Genomic DNA, 6,108 nt, shown 5'->3' with positions numbered 1-6,108 from the left:
AATTAACTTGATAATATAGCATTAAAGAGTGCCTCCAATGTTTAAATGCTCTCAGCTGTTATGTTTGATTAATAAATTAGTATCTACTGATTAAAATGTATAACAGAATTGTTGTTGGCAGGAACACTGTCGCATGTTTGGCTCTGACATTATATGGCTTTGACTATTTCTTTGGTATGACATCATAACAGTTTTTTTTTTAATTTAATAACAAGTTATCGATCAGCTTGCCTTCATAATATTGCACATGGTTATGTTTTCTAATGCTTATTATGAATGGATTGCCATTTTTATTCCAGTAGGTTGATTCAAATTTTATCAATTTTACAACTGTTTGTCTAATTTTCATTACCAACATAACTCATTCAACAAAATCCTCATTTATAACAGGGGGAATATTAAATTAATATTAATAAATATACATCCACACGAAGCAGTCTTTTGATTACATGAATAACGTAGTTAATGTATTCAATTCTGAGTACCATATATGTATATTTGATATAAATTATCATTTCATTAAATAACTGGTTCCTTTAGCTTTAATAATACATCCATTAATAAACTTTAATTTATAATTAAAATACTTGGTGTATTGCACACTTCTCCTACGATCTGCCAAGCTTGTTAATGTTATTTAAAACATTAAATTAAAAATTCTAATCAAGACTTGTTATAATACTGTAATCTCTATTAAGTTTTTATCCAAAGTATGTTTGTGAGAAATCATCAAAATTGAAAGTATAAATTATTTCAATTAATCATACAAAATAATACAGTTTACAAGATTGTGCTCTGTGAAAAAAGAAATGCACATTTATAAAATTAATATGAACTACCTACTAACCAACTACTTTGAATATATTGTTGTGCAACTGACAGTTCTGCTAGAATTATAGTATATTTGTTGTCGTAGATTTTCTTTTCAGGTTTCTGTAATTCTTTAGTTTCCTGTTTGTACTGTTAATTTCTTTTTTAATGTTATTAATTTATTAGAAATCCTATTGCAAATGATAGAAGAATTACAGAGTAGTATGTTGTGTTAGTTTACGTAACGAAAAGGAACCTAATAGTCTTTATTAATAAGGTTGTCAATCACTAATTGATTGGTGGCTCTATACTTGCTTTTACAGACAGCAATAGCCATGCTTTATGGTACAGCGCACGTTGAATACTTAGTTGTTATTAAATATAATATTGTGATTATAATTTAACGCTATTTGCAGATGCCGCGTACTCGTAGGAAGCATTACTCTTCACACTCCCGATCCAGGTCAAGGTCGTATGAGGCAAAAAGACGCAGACTCGACGACGGTACCAGGGAGGGATCTTATAGGAAAAGAAGTCGCAGTCGGGAACGTGAAAGGTAAGGTTTTTTGTCCTCTTAATTCTGACGCATACAATCATTAAAATAAACTTATATAGAATACATTATTACTAAAAAACAAGACATAGATAATTAATATAAAGGTGGTGTTACCTAAAAGAATCGCTTCGTTGACATTTAATAATACCATTCATATTCTAAAAGTGTTAGGTAGAAGTGTTATGTACATATCGATTAATTAAAAAAGATCATATAGTAATCTCTAAAAGTGTTAGGTAGAAGTGTTATGTACATATCGATTAATTAAAAAAGATCAACATGATAACACAATAGGTAGTAGATAGTAATCTTTTTATATCACTTCAGTGATTTAAAAATAGTATAATCACCTATAAGAGATAATAAGAACTGTATTTTAAATGAAGTCTTTGAATTCCATACTTACTGAGATATTTCATTTAAATGTTATTATATATTATTTTTATTGCTTATTATTAAAGTAAATTATAAATTATATTATAAGTAAATACATAATTGAATGGCGTGGTAGTCCATGTAGGACTACGTTGTTCATATTAGTAGTTATTGGAAAGATATATATATCATATTTGACAGATTGGAAGACAAGATAATGTGATATAAATACTTTTATTTATTATGAATTCGTAGATTATATAATGGAAAAAATAAAGACTTAGATGTTTTCCGTTTTTATTGGTAAGGAGTATAACGATATATGTATTTCGTTAACTTTTCTGAAGCAAGTACTTTTCAGTTAGTTAAATTCTTAAAAAGGTGCAATGTATTTGGATGTTATTCTCCACATACTCATAATACTAATATATCGTAATGTCTCCTTTTCTTTTTCTTCTCGTACACATATGTATCGTTGATCTGGTAAAAACATTATCCTATAACATTTTCTAGGTTTGCTGGAAGAAATCTCTTTTTAGAGATAAGCTTTCCATTGTACATTACACTTACCTTATTAATGTTTTATTTTCTGTGTGTGAACAATAAAGAAAAAGAATACCTAATTATATGTTCTGTTCTCTATATTTGTAATATTAACTTAGATATTTTCATATGTATGTATGTCAAGTTAAAAGTTATTTTGATACGTACTTGTAGCAGCAAGCAGCAAAGTTAAATGAAATAGTTTCTGACAACGCCGGTAGATGGCGATATAGTCTTTTACTGCCTCAAATGTATTTTCTTCTACTTTTAATCTAGTTACTTCCTTTTCATGTAAAATTATTGTAAACATTATTGGTTTTCTTTTAATTTGGCGCAAAGTTGTTACTAAAAATGTTTTTTATTAAACTAGTAGCGCTATCTGTCGCTTTGGCGCTACCTGTATGTATTATCTGCTATTTCAGAATGTGATTGCTGTTTTGTTAGTTCCGCTATTTCCCGTAAGATGGCTTGTAATTATTTATGAACTGGTTTCTTAACAAATGATTATAATTACTCTATTTAGAAAACCTATTCTAATATACTTTCTAATTATGTTATTAATTACGCATCTTACCTTTTATACTACAAAGTCAAAAGTATGTGAAAATAATATTTATCATACAACATATCTGTTTGTTTTAAAAAGATGTTTGTGAGTTATTTATAATATATATATATTTAATATTTCTACATTAATATTTTTCCTAGGGTAAATAGGGTAATAATTTAACGGTAAAAAAAGCTATGGTGTACATTGAACGTGTCGCCGGGTTCAATCCTCGCTTCGGGCATATATATTTGTATAAGTTATCAAATATTTGTTCATCTCTGGGTCTAAATAAATCCACTTCGTTTAGTGCAGGCTGTTTACTCAGTCACTCGGCAGACGTAAAAAAGTGGGATTAATTAAATTTTGGTTAAAATTTTAAGGTTTGGCAATGTCCTTTGGTTTATGAAGGTTCGAGAATACTTTCGGGTATATTACAATACATTTTGTTGTATCATTGTAATTAGTTGGCAATTGGCAAAAAAAAATCATTCTTACATTTTTATCAAGATAAAAAAATAATGGAATAGTTCTTCCTCTTGTATTAAATGATGCTTGCAAGGCTTTTGACAATTTCTTATCTTATTAAATAATAACGGATTCTTTTAGTAATTTTACGCCATGATGAAAAATATCGGTTATTTTGGCAGTAAATTATTTACCTAAAAATTGTATATTTATTTATACGCCATCTATTGTCAAGTAGAGTTAACTACTTGACAATTAATTAATGATTTAATTGTACAAGTAATTATCATTATACATAAAGCAAATCCAACTTATTTAAAGACATTAATGTTCAGTTCATAATTCTTCAGAGTTGGAGTTCACCAGGTTCAGTTATTATTAAAAAAAGCTGTGCCCTATAAAGCAGTCGTAAAAATTTATTAATATGTAAATAAATAATATTTTAATTGCCAAACGATCATTTCACATTAGTAAGATGTGACATTTGATGGCGAAGAATATTTATTATTATTAACTTCTAAATATATAGATTTTGTAGGCCAGATGAGGAGGTTTGTTATTAATGGAAAATAGGATTTTCCTACTGCATGTACTGGACCAACTGCTTAACTACATTTCTATTCCGATTCTAAAAAAGAAAGTTTTATTTCGAATATTCAAACTTCAATTGAAGTCAAATCATTTTTTGAGATTTGATAAAAATAGGATTACCTTATTGTTACAGGAGTGATTTTAATATCAGTAAATAGCATTTATAACATGAATAAAAAGACGTTTTTATAGTATGTTTTATATACACTATATGTTTAAACATACCACGTCATTACGATGGGTATCTAACGGTGACTAAGATATAACTTGCATTACGGTATCTTAGAACAGGGCTTGTCTGGGGCATAAGTCATATACAAGAAGTCGTGCCAGGTGAATCAATCGACCTCGCTTCCAGCCACCGCCGCGGGACCTTGCCTACGATACGATACTGTACAGTGTACATGTAGGAAGTAGAGTAGATATATTATTCCTAATAATCGCTCGATAAGTGTTAGACATTCTTTACGTTTTGTACAGTTATTCAGTCAATCTTGTTTGTGATAGCTGTAGTGTGGAAAATAACATAAATGTATGTTTTAAACATTTATTCAATGATGCTACATGGTAGTATTATATTCTACTTACAACCTCTTACCTGTATAAAGGACTGTTACAATATTTAAAGCTTTTTTTTTTGTAACTGGCATGGTTAAATCCACCGGATGATAAATGGCAATCGTCGTCTGTATACATACATAAACAACACCACGGATATCAATCACATCATCACATGATACGCGTGATATCTTTCATGTGTTGCCATTCCGATATACCTCCGTATCTTTCATTGCTATATACACCTAGACCTTTCTACCGATACCTAAAGACTGCTTATAATGTTGCTTGAAGGCAGAAATTTCTGAGACAGGTTGCTCAAAAGTATAATAAAATTATACAATTTCAATTAAATATAAATATATGCATATAATAATATATATACCTACCTAAAATATACAGTAAAACTAGGTATAACATAGAAATATATTTATGATAAACTTTAACATTTAAATATATAATGTGATAGATAGTAAGAATAAATTGCGAATAATTATAAAAACAAACAAATTAATTATTAATATTTATTACAGTCCTATATGTTCGTCTTCTAAAAAGATATTATTAATTCAAGTAATAAACCTTTGTGCGTATTATAATATACATAATGTATACTTACATACGAAAATTCGAAATCTTGCAGTGTGATCAGCATTCGGTTATTTATGTACCTTATGAGTACCATCCAGCATGTCTGCCACGAGATAACGCTGTAAAATATGCTGTAGTCGAACGCTGGCGATAAATAAATATATCTGTACATGCTGTCAGTGAATCCAGATGTCAACACTTGTTTTCCCGTATATTTGCCTAAAATGCAGGTATAAAATTCATAAATTCAAAGTAACTTTATTCTATGTATGTCTATTACAGACTTTACGGTATGTCAAATCTACCGCCCGGTTTAATTTCGAGATAAGAAGAACTGACAAGAAGCTCAGTTCGTATTCTTTTCAAATAAATGTTATACATGTTTACAATAATACAAATGTTTAAATTCAAATTTGGTAGAATATAGTAACCACTATGCTATTGCAAAACTAAATAGTTTAAGGTGTTCGTAATCCGAACAGACTAGTCCCTACAAGCAGATAATGTAGACGAAACAAATACCCAAAAAAGAAGTCTGAATGAAGTCTATTAACGTACCTCACATAACGAGATTTTGAACCTTTATAGTCTGAATTATAGCTAAAATAATAATAACATAACGAAATAACAAATCTCCCATCCTACTCATTTCGATTTTCATCCATCCACATATTTATTTGTTCCTCCTAAATCGCCACAAAATCCTTTGAAATAAGCGATGCGCGCAATCGCGCATCACAAGCGGTGCAATAGTGGCGGCATTATTTGACACTTCGGGAGGTGCCAATCAATTATTGTATGATTAAGTAGGTGTGTCTTGTTAAAGAAATTGACATTAACAAGCTATGGTTCTGTTGTCATACGTGTCTGATTAACACCACGACCTTCGCATCGCATCGTGGGAACGCTCTTTAGTTTTTTTTTTCTCTTGATCCGCTACGTTTTAACATTTGTATCGAATTTATGCTGTCACACCGCACCTTGTACTGATTTTAGCTGACCTACAGTTTTTAGCAGCAGACGCTTTTAGTCAAAATGCAATTATTTCAATCCCATTATGTATAATAAT

This window comes from Achroia grisella, unplaced genomic scaffold (assembly GCF_030625045.1).
Source record: "Achroia grisella isolate CSIRO2021 unplaced genomic scaffold, CSIRO_AGI_Agris_v1 utg544, whole genome shotgun sequence".
Classification (NCBI taxonomy): domain Eukaryota; kingdom Metazoa; phylum Arthropoda; class Insecta; order Lepidoptera; family Pyralidae; genus Achroia; species Achroia grisella.
The sequence above is the reverse complement of the archived record's forward strand: the minus strand, read 5'-3'. Positions refer to the sequence as shown.